The sequence below is a fragment of the Oncorhynchus nerka genome, linkage group LG10, assembly GCF_034236695.1.
Source record: "Oncorhynchus nerka isolate Pitt River linkage group LG10, Oner_Uvic_2.0, whole genome shotgun sequence".
NCBI classification, from domain to species: domain Eukaryota; kingdom Metazoa; phylum Chordata; class Actinopteri; order Salmoniformes; family Salmonidae; genus Oncorhynchus; species Oncorhynchus nerka.
The window spans coordinates 15,529,963-15,547,716 of record NC_088405.1 but is presented as its reverse complement, the minus strand read 5'-3'; the positions used below and the strand labels follow the sequence as shown (position 1 = coordinate 15,547,716).

Sequence of the window (17,754 nt, the reverse complement as noted above, 5' to 3'; positions counted from 1 at the left end):
CCAAACAGATTTCAGCACCTTTGATAGCTCCCAGCACCAACAACACAAGGGACTGAAGGATCAAATGCATGGACAGACATTCAATACTGTTTCACAGTGAAACGTTACCTCACTGAGTGTGAGCTAATATAGTTATGGTGAATTCTGTGTTAGTTATGTGACAAGGTAGAGATGATATACAGCGCCATGGCCTGTATTCTTTAACCATCTCAGAGTAGGAGTGCCGATCAAAGATCAGGTCCCCCCTGTCGATATAATCGAACTTATTATTATCTAAAAGGGTAGACTGATCCTAGGTCAGCACTGCTGCTCTGAGACGCTTCATGAATACAGGCTCGGGAGGCTTGGCTTGGTCCTAAGGGAGTGAGTTGTTCCATATTCTGCCAACAGAGGGCGCTATAGTGTATGATAAACTGGAAACGGAAGGCTGCCGGGTGAAGTTTCAGCCAGGTCACCCCGTGATACAGGTCAGGATTAGACTCTATCTGTCTATCCATGTCTGAGGACGTAGGGAGATGATGTCGTAACCGGTCACTAGGGGCATCAGTGAGCACCGTTACCAAGTAGGTTTCAGATTTGGTAGGGTGTTGTGATTTGGTAGGGTGGTAGGGTGTTGTGATTTGGTAGGGTGGTAGGGTGTTGTGATTTGGTAGGGTGGTAGGGTGTTGTGATTTGGTAGGGTGGTGTGATTTGGTAGGGTGTTGTGGAAGGGGATGGAGGATGGGTGTCAGCATCAGCCTCTGATGCAGAAGGTTGCATGTTTGAATCCAGCGATAGAAAGTTAATTTTGTTTTAAGCCTGTCCCAAACCTTAACCCTAACCGTAAAACATGCAGTGTTAATGCCTAAACTTACTCTTAAACACTTTTGAAGTTGGGAGCAACTTTAAAATTTCACCCACTCTATGTCTAATTCTGACGTGAAACTGTGAGCTCTTGTTGAAAGTTTACCCTCGGTACAGATCAGCTTCAGAAACAATCATTCTTGGGGGAAATGCCAAACTGACCCAAGATCAGAGTCTAGTGGAAACATCAACGTACTCTAAATAGAAGCGTCACATTCTGCCAGGCAGCAAACTGACCCAAGATCAGAGTCTAGTGGAAACATCAACGTACTCTAAATAGAAGCGTCACATTCTGCCAGGCAGCAAACTGACCCAAGATCAGAGTCTAGTGGAAACATCAACGTACTCTAAATAGAAGCGTCACATTCTGCCAGGCAGCAAACTGACCCAAGATCAGAGTCTAGTGGAAACATCAACGTACTCTAAATAGAAGCGTCACATTCTGCCAGGCAGCAAACTTAAATAGGAACCTCCATAAAATGTAACTACCAGACCTGAAGATTAAACGGAACATCTGTCCATAATCACCGTTTGATGTGTTGAGCATATTGTCCGTTATCTATGTCCTACTGAATAAAAGATGTAACACAAAAAAAGGCCAATATTCAGATTCACACAGTAAATCTCACCCTGTAACTAAACCTCTCTAACTGTCACTCTGCATCTCATCCTGTAGCTAAACCCCTCTAACTGTCACTCTGCATCTCATCCTGTAGCTAAACCCCTCTAACTGTCACTCTGCATCTCATCCTGTAACTAAACCCCTCTAACTGTCACTCTGCATCTCATCCTGTAGCTAAACCTCTCTAACTGTCACTCTGCATCTCATCCTGTAGCTAAACCCCTCTAACTGTCACTCTGCATCTCATCCTGTAACTAAACCCCTCTAACTGTCACTCTGCATCTCATCCTGTAACTAAACCCCTCTAACTGTCACTCTGCATCTCATCCTGTAACTAAACCCCTCTAACTGTCACTCTGCATCTCATCCTGTAACTAAACCCCTCTAACTGTCACTCTGCATCTCATCCTGTAACTAAACCCCTCTAACTGTCACTCTGCATCTCATCCTGTAACTAAACCCCTCTAACTGTCACTCTGCATCTCATCCTGTAACTAAACCCCTCTAACTGTCACTCTGCATCTCATCCTGTAACTAAACCCCTGTAACTGTCACTCTGCATCTCATCCTGTAGCTAAACCCCTCTAACTGTCACTCTGCATCTCATCCTGTAACTAAACCCCTCTAACTGTCACTCTGCATCTCATCCTGTAACTAAACCCCATCTAACTGTCACTCTGCATCTCATCCTGTAACTAAACCCCTCTAACTGTCACTCTGCATCTCATCCTGTAACTAAACCCCCCTCTAACTGTCACTCTGCATCTCATCCTGTAACTAAACCCCTCTAACTGTCACTCTGCATCTCATCCTGTAACTAAACCCCTCTAACTGTCACTCTGCATCTCATCCTGTAACTAAACCCCTCTAACTGTCACTCTGCATCTCATCCTGTAACTAAACCCCAATAACTGTCACTCTGCATCTCATCCTGTAACTAAACCCCAATAACTGTCACTCTGCATCTCATCCTGTAACTAAACCCCTCTAACTGTCACTCTGCATCTCATCCTGTAACTAAACCCCTCTAACTGTCACTCTGCATCTCATCCTGTAACTAAACCCCTCTAACTGTCACTCTGCATCTCATCCTGTAACTAAACCCCTCTAACTGTCACTCTGCATCTCATCCTGTAACTAAACCTCTAACTGTCACTCTGCATCTCATCCTGTAACTAAACCCCTCTAACTGTCACTCTGCATCTCATCCTGTAACTAAACCTCTAACTGTCACTCTGCATCTCATCCTGTAGCTAAACCCCTCTAACTGTCACTCTGCATCTCATCCTGTAACTAAACCCCTCTAACTGTCACTCTGCATCTCATCCTGTAACTAAACCCCTCTAACTGTCACTCTGCATCTCATCCTGTAACTAAACCCCTCTAACTGTCACTCTGCATCTCATCCTGTAACTAAACCCCTCTAACTGTCACTCTGCATCTCATCCTGTAACTAAACCCCTCTAACTGTCACTCTGCATCTCATCCTGTAACTAAACCCCTCTAACTGTCACTCTGCATCTCATCCTGTAACTAAACCCCTCTAACTGTCACTCTGCATCTCATCCTGTAACTAAACCCTCTAACTGTCACTCTGCATCTCATCCTGTAACTAAACCCCTCTAACTGTCACTCTGCATCTCATCCTGTAACTAAACCCCTCTAACTGTCACTCTGCATCTCATCCTGTAACTAAACCCCTCTAACTGTCACTCTGCATCTCATCCTGTAACTAAACCCCAATAACTGTCACTCTGCATCTCATCCTGTAACTAAACCCCTCTAACTGTCACTCTGCATCTCATCCTGTAACTAAACCTCTAACTGTCACTCTGCATCTCATCCTGTAGCTAAACCCCTCTAACTGTCACTCTGCATCTCATCCTGTAACTAAACCCCTCTAACTGTCACTCTGCATCTCATCCTGTAACTAAACCTCTCTAACTGTCACTCTGCATCTCATCCTGTAACTAAACCCCTCTAACTGTCACTCTGCATCTCATCCTGTAACTAAACCCCTCTAACTGTCACTCTGCATCTCATCCTGTAACTAAACCCCTCTAACTGTCACTCTGCATCTCATCCTGTAACTAAACCCCTCTAACTGTCACTTTGCATCTCATCCTGTAACTAAACCCCTCTAACTGTCACTCTGCATCTCATCCTGTAACTAAACCCCTCTAACTGTTACAGCTCATTACAGCTACTGTATCTGTCTGTCTGAGACAGTTATTACTGTATCTATAAATAGTCATATACTGTACTTGTCTGTTTGAGACAGTTTATCTGAGGCAGTTTGTCTGAGGCAGTTTGTCTGAGAGTGTTTGTCTGAGGCAGTTTGTCTGAGGGAGTTGACACTGAGGACGTAGGAGGAAGTAATGAGTTCTGTGATGTGATGAGGTCTTTGACCCATGACTTGCAGAGCTGGTGTTGTGCTGTTAGGCCTCACTCTGGGCTCTCACTCACTCCCTCTCTCGCTCTCTCTCTCTCTGGTGTTGAGCCTGTCTTTGGGCTGGAACAGGAAACAGCTTTCCCTCTCACTGTAACTCACTGTGACTCTCAAAGAGGCTCTGCCCAATCAGAGGATTGGATATGCTTATGTTCGCCCCCTCTGAGTATGTGTGTGTGTGTCTGTATGTACACTACCGTTCAAAAGTTTGGGGTCACTTAGAAATGTCTTAGTTTTTGAAAGAAAAGCACATTTTTGTACATTAAAATAACATCAAATTAGTCAGAAATGCAGGATAGACATTGTTAATGTTGTAAATGACCATTGTAACTGGAAACGGCAGAATATGGAGGAAGATCAAACCCATCCACACACAAGCCTCCAGGTGACTACACACACACACACACACACACACACACACACACACACACACACATACACACACATACACACACACATACACCTCAACACTCACCCCCCGCTCCCCCTCCCCACACTCGCCTGTTGTTTTTCCTCCTCCTCCTTGCCTCAGCATCCTTTTCAAGCACTATTCCGAGACGGCGAGAGGATAAAAATATAAGAAGAGCTTTTCCTTGTCATCCGTGGTTATTAGCCTCACAAGGCAGACTATGGGAAGTGAACCGTTTTTCCAGGTCAAAGCTACCTCATCTACTGTAACTCTACCGGACAACATTACTACATTCTCCCTGATAAATACACATCATATCAGCACCTGTAGTTGCTATCAACAAATGAGACATAAATGCTATTGTATAATATGTTTCAATAAATGACATGTTAACTACACATTAGCTAGGCATGGCTAGGCAAGGGGCAATCTGAGATTGGTACAGTCCATCTATTGGTTTTCCTTTGTACGTGTCTGATATATACCCTTTGATTGTCAAAGAACAGAACTGCAGCCTAATGAGCTCATTCCTCATCAGAACCCAAAATATCAGCTTGTTTTACTCTATTGTTTGTAAACAATGCAATTGTAAACAAACACTGTATAGCCTCAAAAAGCCTTAAAAAGGATCATTTTGATATCATGGAAGGTCAGTCCTTGCATCCACAGCTCTGTCTAGGAATTTGAGTGGTTACGTTTCTCCAGCCAGATCCCTCTGCTGTTCAACAGTGGCGGGTGACGGCTTTTGTGGTTTGAACGGCAGATTGCCCCTTTAAATGCACATATATTTGCCCATACAGTTGAATCACATCGCTGTCCTAGACATGGAAGTAGAAAGATAATAGCCTTTCATTCCTGCCTATTTCACACTATCACCGTGGGAGGATTTTAAACCTATTAGTTCCATCCAGAGAACATTCCCTTCTGACTCCCTTCATCTGGGCGCCAGCCCCCTGTGGGTCCGGGTCTTGATCAGGCGGCAGGGACATAGCCAATGGGGAGAGGTGTTGGCCTGGGAGAGGTGTTTATGTTCACGTATAATCCTCTCAACATTTTGTGAAGCATCCAGAGAGCTCATTAGAGACCTGGGACTCAAGAGCAGCACAGCACTTAATAACACCTGTATATATCGAGAGAGAGAGGGGGAGAGAGAGAGGGAGGGGGGGGAGAGAGAGAGAGAGACTGACAGAGAGAGAGAGAGAGACTGACAGAGAGAGAGAGAGAGAGAGACTGACAGAGAGAGAGAGAGAGACTGACAGAGAGAGAGAGAGAGAGAGAGAGAGAGACTGACAGAGAGAGAGAGAGAGACTGACAGAGAGAGAGAGAGACAGAGAGAGAGAGAGAGACAGAGAGACAGAGAGAGAGAGAGAGAGACTGACAGAGAGAGAGAGAGACTGACAGAGAGAGAGAGAGAGACTGACAGAGAGAGAGAGAGAGAGAGACTGACAGAGAGAGAGAGAGAGAGAGAGAGAGACACAGAGAGAGAGAGAGAGAGAGAGAGAGACAGAGAGAGAGAGAGAGACAGAGACAGAGAGACAGATTCAGAGTCCTCAGTGAGTGATGACTTCTATAACTCCTGACAGCTTCCTCCTTTCTGATTAACGTCAACTTCTCCAGCCCAACCAGGGCTCACAGGAATAGGACTGAGATCAGAGGGAAAGTGATGTTATTTACGGAAGCAACACACAACACATGGAGGCAATACACACAAATACACTCATGCACACTCACACACACACACACTCACATACAAGACACACACACACACACACACACTCACATACAAAAGACACACACACACACACACACACATACTTCATCATCAAATAATTTAAATGTTATTTTTCACATAGACAGAATACAACCTTACAGTGAAATGCTTACTAACAAGCCCTTAACCAACAGTGTAGACCTTACAGTGAAATGCTTACTAACAAGCCCTTAACCAACAGTGTAGACCTTACAGTGAAATGCTTACTAACAAGCCCTTAACCAACAGTGTAGACCTTACAGTGAAATGCTTACTTACAAAGCCCTTAACCAACAGTGTAGACCTTACAGTGAAATGCTTACTTACAAGCCCTTAACCAACAGTGTAGACCTTACAGTGAAATGCTTACTAACAAGCCCTTAACCAACAGTGTAGACCTTACAGTGAAATGCTTACTAACAAGCCCTTAACCAACAGTGTAGACCTTACAGTGAAATGCTTACTAACAAGCCCTTAACCAACAGTGTAGACCTTACAGTGAAATGCTTACTTACAAGCCCTTAACCAACAGTGTAGACCTTACAGTGAAATGCTTACTAACAAGCCCTTAACCAACAGTGTAGACCTTACAGTGAAATGCTTACTAACAAGCCCTTAACCAACAGTGTAGACCTTACAGTGAAATGCTTACTTACAGTGAAATGCAAAGCCCTTAACCAACAGTGTAGACCTTACAGTGAAATGCTTACTAACAAGCCCTTAACCAACAGTGTAGACCTTACAGTGAAAGAAGCCCTTAACCAACAGTGTGACAATTAACCAACAGTGTAGACCTTACAGTGAAATGCTTACTAACAAGCCCTTAACCAACAGTGTAGACCTTACAGTGAAATGCTTACTAACAAGCCCTTAACCAACAGTGTAGACCTTACAGTGAAATGCTACAACTTAACCAACAAGCCCTTAACCAACAGTGTAGACCTTACAGTGAAATGCTTACTAACAAGCCCTTAACCAACAGTGTAGACCTTACAGTGAAATGCTTACTAACAAGCCCTTAACCAACAGTGTAGACCTTACAGTGAAATGCTTACTAACAAGCCCTTAACCAACAGTGTAGACCTTACAGTGAAATGCTTACTTACAAGCCCTTAACCAACAGTGTAGACCTTACAGTGAAATGCTTACTAACAAGCCCTTAACCAACAGTGTAGACCTTACAGTGAAATGCTTACTAACAAGCCCTTAACCAACAGTGTAGACCTTACAGTGAAATGCTTAGCCCTTAACCAACTTACAGTGAAAGCCCTTAACCAACAGTGTAGACCTTACAGTGAAATGCTTACTAACAAGCCCTTAACCAACAGTGTAGACCTTACAGTGAAATGCTTACTAACAAGCCCTTAACCAACAGTGTAGACCTTACAGTGAAATGCTTACTAACAAGCCCTTAACCAACAGTGTAGACCTTACAGTGAAATGCTTACTTACAAGCCCTTAACCAACAGTGTAGACCTTAACCAACAGTGAAATGCTTACTTACAAGCCCTTAACCAACAGTGTAGACCTTACAGTGAAATGCTTACTAACAAGCCCTTAACCAACAGTGTAGACCTTACAGTGAAATGCTTACTTAACAAGCCCTTAACCAACAGTGTAGACCTTACAGTGAAATGCTTACTAACAAGCCCTTAACCAACAGTGTAGACCTTACAGTGAAATGCTTACTAACAAGCCCTTAACCAACAGTGTAGACCTTACAGTGAAATGCTTACTTACAAGCCCTTAACCAACAGTGTAGACCTTACAGTGAAATGCTTACTAACAAGCCCTTAACCAACAGGTGTAGACCTTACAGTGAAATGCTTACTTACAAGCCCTTAACCAACAGTGTAGACCTTACAGTGAAATGCTTACTAACAAGCCCTTAACCAACAGTGTAGACCTTACAGTGAAATGCTTACTTACAAGCCCTTAACCAACAGTGTAGACCTTACAGTGAAATGCTTACTTACAAGCCCTTAACCAACAGTGTAGACCTTACAGTGAAATGCTTACTAACAAGCCCTTAACCAACAGTGTAGACCTTACAGTGAAATGCTTACTAACAAGCCCTTAACCAACAGTGTAGACCTTACAGTGAAATGCTTACTAACAAGCCCTTAACCAACAGTGTAGACCTTACAGTGAAATGCTTACTTACAAGCCCTTAACCAACAGTGTAGACCTTACAGTGAAATGCTTACTTACAAGCCCTTAACCAACAGTGTAGACCTTACAGTGAAATGCTTACTAACAAGCCCTTAACCAACAGTGTAGACCTTACAGTGAAATGCTTACTAACAAGCCCTTAACCAACAGTGTAGACCTTACAGTGAAATGCTTACTAACAAGCCCTTAACCAACAGTGTAGACCTTACAGTGAAATGCTTACTTACAAGCCCTTAACCAACAATGTTGTTCAAGAAATAGAGTTAAGAAAATATTTACTAAATAAACTAAAGTCAAAAATAATAGAAAGTAACACAATAACATAACAATAATGAGCGTATATACAGGGTGGTACTGAGTCAATGTGCGGTGGTACAGGTTAGTTGAGCTCATTTGTACATGTAGGTAGGTAGGGGTAAGACATTATAGCTCATAGAAATGAGAGGGGAAGTTAAATGTATTCTTGGTAGGCAACAGTCTGTCTGTCTGTCTGTCTGTCTGTCTGTCTGTCTGTCTGCCTGCCTGTCTGCCTGTCTGCCTGTCCCGTCGGAGAGAGAGCTGGTTTCTGATTGTATTAATGACCTCACAAAACACCCCTGGGAGTGAAGCTGCATGGAGAAAACCAATTACAGCAATCACTAGTCCCTTTTAATGAAATTAACAAGACATGATGCTCGACAGGGCTGCATCCCAAAGGGACCCCATTCCCTAGCTAGTACACTACTTTTGAGCAGAGTGCAATGGGGCCTGGTCAAAAGTAGTGCAATTTATAGGGAATAGACAATTTATAGGGAATAGGGTGGCATTTGGGATGCAGCCCAGCTTTTATATTGATCTTTACACAATCTGAGCTATTGCATGTGAAACAGTTACACAGTGTTTTACAAGTCAATGATGTATTGTATATGAGTGTAAATGCTGTGGAGAATGCTAGTCTATAGCAGGAGTCTGTAATCTGTTGTACAGCCCATTCACCCTGCTACTGTAATGGTGTTTGGGTGTAAACAGGGTCTAGCTCGACCAGATTAACACTGTTCTATATAAAAGCTCTTGGCTGTTTTCTAATGGGGTCTTTCTGTGAAAAACACAGTGCAGGATCAGTTTTTCCACACACATGCAGGCATGAGCATGAACGCAGACACATGCAGGCATGAGCATGAACGCAGACACACATGCAGGCATGAGCATGAACGCAGACACACATGCAGGCATGAGCATGAACGCAGACACACATGCAGGCATGAGCATGAATGCAGACACACATGGCAGGCATGAGCATGAACGCAGACACACATGCAGGCATGAGCATGAACGCAGACACACATGCACGCATGAGCATGAACGCAGACACACATGCAGGCATGAGCATGAACGCAGACACACATGCAGGCATGAGCATGAATGCAGACACACATGCAGGCATGAGCATGAACGCAGACACACATGGAGGCATGAGCATGAACGCAGACACACATGGAGGCATGAGCATGAACGCAGACACACATGCAGGCATGAGCATGAACGCAGACACACATGCACGCAAGCACACACACCTATACACACACACAATAACATCCCGACATGCCAAACCTGTAGCCTGCAGGATTATGACGAGTGCCTCTCTCTTATTGGTTCGTGACGGTGTTTATAGTGTGTTTACATTATCCATCAAACATCCTGTGCAGATCTCTCTCCCTCTCTTCCCTCTCTCTCTCTTCCATCACCTCTCTCACACTCTTTTCTGTAGTAATCACCTCTTTCTTTCTCTCCCTGTCTCTCTTCCCTCTCTTTCTATCTCTCTCTTTCTTTCTCCCCCTCCCTCTTTTTCTCTCTCTCTCTTCCTCTCTCTCACATTTCTCCCCCCACTCCCTCTCTCTCTCCTCATCCATCTCCCTCTCTCTCTCTTTCCCTCTCACGTTTCTCCCCCCTCTCCCTCTCTCTCTCCTTATCCTACTCCCTATTTTTCTCTCTCCCTCCCTCTCTTTCCCTCTCACCTCCCCTTTCCCTCTCTCTATCTCCTCGTCCATCAGCTCTCATCCTCTGTTTCTGTCTCTTCCCTCTAACCCAAACACAGACCCTGACACTGACGCACGGGGAGCATGGAAAATGGTAGAAACTGTCCAATCAATTATATTAGTGGGAACAACTGGTAAAGAGAGGACTGTGGGAAGAGAGGACTGGGGGAAGAGAGGACTGGGGGAAGAGAGGACTGGGGGAGGAGAGGACTGGGGGAGGAGAGGACTGTGGGAGGAGAGGACTGTGGGAAGAGAGGACTGTGGGAAGAGAGGACTGGGGGAAGAGAGGACTGTGGGAGGAGAGGACTGTGGGAAGAGAGGACTGTGGGAAGAGAGGACTGGGGGAGGAGAGGACTGGGGGAAGAGAGGACTGGGGGGGAAGACTGGGGGAAGGGACTGGGGGAAGAGGGGACTGGGGGAAGAGAGGACTGGGGGAAGAGGACTGTGGGAAGAGAGGACTGTGGGAAGAGAGGACTGGGGGAGGAGAGGACTGGGGGAAGAGAGGACTGGGGGAGGAGATGACTGTGGGAAGAGAGGACTGTGGGAAGAGAGGACTGGGGGAGGAGAGGACTGTGGGAAGAGAGGACTGGGGGAGGAGAGGACTGGGGGAAGAGAGGACAGGGGGAAGAGAAGACTGGGGCAAGAGGGGACTGGGGGAAGAGGGGACTGGGGGAGGAGAGGACTGGGGGAAGAGAGGACTGGGGGAGGAGAGGACTGTGGGAAGAGAGGACTGGGGGAGGAGAGGACTGTGGGAAGAGAGGACTGGGGAGGAGAGGACTGGGGGAAGAGGGGACTGGGGCAAGAGGGGACTGGGGGAAGAGAGGACTGGGGGAAGAGAGGACTGTGGGAAGAGAGGACTGGGGGAGGAGAGGACTGGGGGAAGAGAGGACTGGGGGAGGAGATGACTGTGGGAAGAGAGGACTGTGGGAAGAGAGGACTGGGGGAGGAGAGGACTGTGGGAAGAGAGGACTGGGGGAGGAGAGGACTGGGGAAGAGAGGACTGGGGGAAGAGAAGACTGGGGCAAGAGGGGGGAAGAGGGGACTGGGGGAAGAGAGGACTGGGGGAGGAGAGGACTGTGGGAAGAGAGGACTGGGGGAGGAGAGGACTGTGGGAAGAGAGGACTGGGGGAGGAGAGGACTGGGGGAAGAGGGGACTGGGGGAAGAGGGGACTGGGGAAGAGAGGACTGGGGGAAGAGATGACTGTGGGAAGAGAGGACTGTGGGAAGAGAGGACTGGGGGAGGAGAGGACTGGGGAAGAGAGGACTGGGGGGAGGAGATGACTGTGGGAAGAGAGGACTGTGGGAAGAGAGGACTGGGGAGGAGAGGACTGGGGGAGGAGAGGACTGGGGGAAGAGAGGACTGTGGGAAGAGAGGACTGGGGGAGGACTGGGGGAAGAGAGGACTGGGGGACTGGGGAAGAGAGGACTGGGGGAGGAGATGACTGTGGGAAGAGAGGACTGTGGGAAGAGAGGACTGGGGGAGGAGAGGACTGGGGAAGAGAGGACTGGGGGAAGAGAGGACTGGGGGAAGAGAGGACTGGGGGGGAGGGAGAAGACTGGGGCAAGAGGGGACTGGGGAAGAGGGGACTGGGGGAAGAGAGGACTGGGGGAAGAGAGGACTGGGGGAAGAGAGGACTGGGGAGGAGATGACTGTGGGAAGAGAGGACTGTGGGAAGAGAGGACTGGGGAGGAGAGGACTGTGGGAAGAGAGGACTGGGGGAGGAGAGGACTGGGGGAAGAGAGGACTGGGGGAAGAGAAGACTGGGGCAAGAGGGGACTGGGGGAAGAGGGGACTGGGGGAAGAGGGGACTGGGGGAAGGGGGACTGGGGGAAGAGGGGACTGGGGCAAGAGGGGACTGGGGGGGAAGAAGGGGACTGGGGGAAGGGGACTGGGGGAAGAGGGACTGGGGAAGAGAAGACTGGGGCAAGAGGGGAGAAGAGGGGACTGGGGGAAGAAGGGGACTGGGGAAGGGGGACTGGGGGAAAGAGAGGACTGGGGCAAGAGGGGACTGGGGAAGAGGGGGAAGAGGGGACTGGGGGAAGAGAGGACTGGGGTGGGGAAGAGGGGACTGGGGGGAAGAGGGGACTGGGGGGAGAGGGGACTGGGGGGAGAGGGTTTGGGTTTGGAAAAGAACATGCTCTTCATGCACTAAGGACTCTTTTCCGGTGGTGTAGGAAATGGTGAAATGGTGAAATGGTGTGTAAAAAGGGCAACAGTGAACAGTAGTTACAATAGTTAGTAGAGCGAGACATTCATTTCCTTGAACCTCGAGCCTAGCACTTGGTGAAAACTTTGTGTCTAGTGACAGTCTCTTCAAGTAAATGTTAGGACACGTGAGATTTGATTCTGGGTTCCAAGGTAAGTGAGTTGGGAGAGAGAGGATTGGGGAAGGAGGGGGTTAGAGTGTCTGGTGTGTTTTTGTAGAGTTCTGCGTATCTCTGTCCCAAATGGCATTCTGTTCCCTATATAGAGCACTACTTTTGACCAGGGCCCATAGGGGGAAGAAGGGATGAATTAAACAAATCTATGGATCGAGCTTCAAGGTCCAGATTTGAATCAAGAGGAATATAGGGTGCCATTTGGGACACAACCCCTTGTCCTAGTTATCAGATCAGGGGATCCTAGCCTGTTCAACACCTTGTCCTAGTTATCAGATCAGGGGATTCTAGCCTGTTCAACACCTTGTCCTAGTTATCAGATCAGGGGATCCTAGCCTATACAACACCTTGTCCTAGTTATCAGATCAGGGGATTCTAGCCTGTACAACACCTTGTCCTAGTTATCAGATCAGGGGATCCTAGCCTGTATACCACCTTGTCCTAGTTATCAGATCAGGGGATTCTAGCCTGTATAACACCTTGTCCTACTTATCAGATCAGGGGATCCTAGCCTGTTCAACACCTTGTCCTAGTTATCAGATCAGGGGATCCTAGCCTGTTCAACACCTTGTCCTAGTTATCAGATCAGGGGATTCTAGCCTGTACAACACCTTGTCCTAGTTATCAGATCAGGGGATCCTAGCTTGTTCAAAACCTTGTCCTAGTTATCAGATCAGGGGATCCTAGCCTGTTCAACACCTTGTCCTAGTTATCAGATCAGGGGATCCTAGCCTGTTCAACACCTTGTCCTAGTTATCAGATCAGGGGATCCTAGCCTGTTCAACACCTTGTCCTAGTTATCAGATCAGGGGATCCTAGCCTGTTCAACACCTTGTCCTAGTTATCAGATCAGGGGACCCTAGCCTGTTCAACACCTTGTCCTAGTTATCAGATCAGGGGACCCTAGCCTGTTCAACACCTTGTCCTAGTTATCAGATCAGGGGATCCTAGCCTGTAGAATCTAGTGAAGAGGAAGAGTCTAGCCAGTGAATTATTCAGAGTGGCTTCTTTTAGTCATGTACACACTCCCCCAACAGATTTTACGCACGCACCGGAGCACACACACGTGCACACGGCCACACAACCGTACACACATAGCCACACACACACACACAACCATACACACATAGCCACACACACACACAACCATACACACATAGCCACACACACACACAACCATACACACATAGCCACACACACACAACCATACACACATAGCCACACACGCACACAACCATACACACAGAGCCACACACCCATACACACATAGCCACACACGCACACAACCATACACACAGAGCCACACACCCATACACACATAGCCACACACGCACACAACCATACACACATAGCCACACACCCATACACACATAGCCACACACGCACACAACCATACACACACAACCATACACACATAGCCACACACACACACACAACCATACACACATAGCCACACACACACACAACCATACACACATAGCCACACACACACACAACCATACACACATAGCCACACACACACAACCATACACACATAACCATACACACATAGCCACACACGCACACAAATCAAACAAACAAATCAAACCATAGCCCTTCGTACATCAGCTGATATCTCAAAGTGCTGTACAGAAACCCAGCCTAAAACCCCAAACAGCAAACAATGCAGGTGTAAAAGCACGGTGGCTAGGAAAACTCCCTAGAAAGGCCAAAACCTAGGAAGAAACCTAGAGAGGAACCAGGCTATGTGGGGTGGCCAGTCCCCTTCTGGCTGTGCCGGGTAGAATTATAACAGAACATGACCAAGATGTTCAAATGTTCATAAATGACCAGCATGGTCGAATAATAATAACAGAACAGTTGAAACTGGAGCAGCAGCACAGTCAGGTGGACTGGGGACAGCAAGGAGTCATCATGTCAGGTAGTCCTGGGGCACAACTCAGGTCCTCCATATGTGGGGTGGCCAGTCCTCTTCTGGCTGTGCCGGGTGGAGATTATAACAGAACGTGGCCAAGATGTTCAAATGTTCATAAATGACCAGCATGGTTGAATAATAGTAAGGCAGAACAGTTGAAACTGGAGCAGCAGCATGGCCAGGTGGACTGGGGACAGCAGTCATCATGTCAGGTAGTCCTGGGACATGGTCCTAGGGCTCAGGTCCTCCGAGACACAGAATTAGAGAACGCACACTTAGATTCACACAGGACACCATAGGACAGGAGAAGTACTCCAGATATAACAAACTGACCCTACGACACATAAACTAATGCAGCATAAATACTGGAGGCTGAGACAGGAGGGGTCAGGAGACACTGTGGCCCCATCCACACGGACAGGGCCAAACAGGAAGGATATAACCCCACCCACTTTGCCAAAGCACAGCCCCCACACCACTAGAGGGATATCTTCACCACCAACTTACCATCCTGAGACAAGGCCAGTATAGCCCACAAAGATCTCCGCCACGGCACAACCCAAGGGGGCGCCAACCCACACAGGCCGACCACAACAGTGAATCAACCCACCCACACGCACCCCCAGGGACGGCATGAGAGAGCCCCACAGCCAGTGACTCAGCCCCGTAACAGGGTAGAGGCAGAGAATCCCAGTGGAAAGAGGGGAATCGGCCAGGCAGAGACACACAAGGGCGGTTCGTTGCTCCAGAGCCTTTCCGTTCACACTCCTGGGCCAGACTACACTCAACATAGCCACACAGTAAAGACTTAAAGGTTGAGACCAACCATACACACTGACACACCGTTCCATAAAAACACTATAGGAGAAACCATACACACAGAGCCACACACCCATACACACATAGCCACACACGCACACAACCATACACACATAGCCACACACCCATACACACATAGCCACACACGCACACAACCATACACACACAACCATACACACATAGCCACACACACAACCATACACACATAGCCACACACACACAACCATACACACATAGCCACACACACACACAACCATACACACATAGCCACACACACACACACACAACCATACACACACACACACACACACACAACCATACACACATAGCCACACACACACAACCATACACACATAGCCACACACACACACAACCATACACACATAGCCACACACACACACACACAACCATACACACATAGCCACACACACACACACACAACCATACACACATAGCCACACACACACAACCATACACACATAGCCACACAACCATACACACACACACAACCATACACACATAGCCACACACACACACAACCATACACAAATACACAACCATACACACATAGCCACACACACACAGACAGGTCGTCAGTACAACCTTTCCAGGGGGGGAGTTTGAGGGTCTCTATTGGAATGTAACATTATAGTAGTTTAACTGCCCTCTTATTGCTGGAACAGGCCCCATGGGGGAACTAATATGAGAAGAGCACACACACACACACACACACAGAGGTTATCCTCAGTCAGTTGGTCAGAGCTGCCATTCAGCACTTCTACCTGCCCTGGGGAGAATGATGCCTGTCAGTCGTTGTGAATGATGTGTGTGTCTGTCGTTGTGAATGATGTGTGTCAGTTGGTGTGAATGGTGTGTGTGTCTGTCGTTGTGAATGATGTGTGTCAGTTGGTGTGAATTGTGTGTGTGTCAGTCGTTGTGAATGATGTGTGTGTCTGTCGTTGTGAATGATGTGTGTCAGTTGGTGTGAATGGTGTGTGTCTGTAGTTGTGATTGATCTGTGTTCGTCATTGTGAGTGATGTGTGTCTGTAGTTGTGATTGATCTGTGTCCGTCGTTGTGATTGATCTGTGTCCGTCGTTGTGATTGATCTGTGTCCGTCGTTGTGATTGATCTGTGTCCGTCGTTGTGATTGATCTGTGTCCGTCGTTGTGAGTGATGTGTGTCATCGTATCCTCCAGTGGGTTTAGGAAGAGCATGATGAAAGATAATGGGTGGTGGTGGAGTGGTTATCAGCAGGGTATTGATCAAACATGTTGAGGAACAACAAGGATAATATTCAAACTTAGATTCTAAAGTTGAATATGGGCTAAGTACAATTTGATTGATTTGATTTATAAGGTGTTGCTATTTAGGCAATGCCTTGTAAACAAAATGCTTCTTTGTCAACTTCAATAGATCCTACTACTAGTAATAACACAATGTTAGAATGGCAGGTGTATTTTTCAACCAGAGCAAAAGACAAACCAATTCCAGAGGGATAATATAAATCAGTATAATGTGCTTTTACTTTCTCACACTGTGTAAAATCGGTGTACTGGATAAAATATGCTGCGTAAACAGCCTGGTCTCATAGACTAGACGTAACTTATTAAATGTATATCTGGGACAATCAAATTAGTATGATGTGTAATGTTTAGCATGATTAGATAAGACAGATGGTTACTTAGGGCAAAAACGAAAGTAGGGTGGTTGGTCGGGAGTTTAACACGAACGTCTAACAACCCAAAGGTTGTAAATTCAAATCTCATCACAGACAATTTTAGCTTTTTAGCAACTTTTCAACTACTTACTACTTTTGAGCTACTTTGCATGTTAGCAAACCCTTCCCCTAAACTTAACCCTTTTAGCTAACCCTTCCCCTAACCCTAACCTTAACCCTTTAACCTAACCCTAATCTTAACCCCTAACCCCAGCTAACATTAGCCAGCTAGCTAACGTTCACCTCCTAGCCACCTAGCTAGAATTTGTAACATATCATGTGTTTTGGTAATTCGTAACATATAATACGAAATTGTTGATGGACATCACAAATTAATACAAACCATACGAAACGTAAAATACCATACGTGTCCTGGATTTACATACAGAATAATAGGAAATGCTCTGAGACCAGCTTGGCGAAAATTGTATTTTTCCAAGACTTTCTATTGAGAAGGAAAACTGCCTCCCCATGCAAGCCTTGTTCTTCATATAACCCTTGAATAGGACGGGTAGGCTACAGTATATGTTCCCTCTATATCAGCCCCAGTCTCATCAGATCCCTGCCACTCCAAGGTACAGCAGTTTTACACCGCTGCCCGCCGTGATCGATCCTTCCTCACATCTCCAAGCTGCAACCGGTTCTGAGTCACCTGCCCCCGG

General features: G+C 46.8%; 1 protein-coding gene across 3 annotated transcripts in view; it reads left to right on the top strand.

Annotated features, from left to right (window-relative positions):
- slc35f3b (solute carrier family 35 member F3b) overlaps nucleotides 1–17,754 on the top strand; it is a 201,723-nt gene that overhangs the window by 97,408 nt on the left and 86,561 nt on the right. The gene's annotated exons all lie outside the window — the stretch shown is intronic.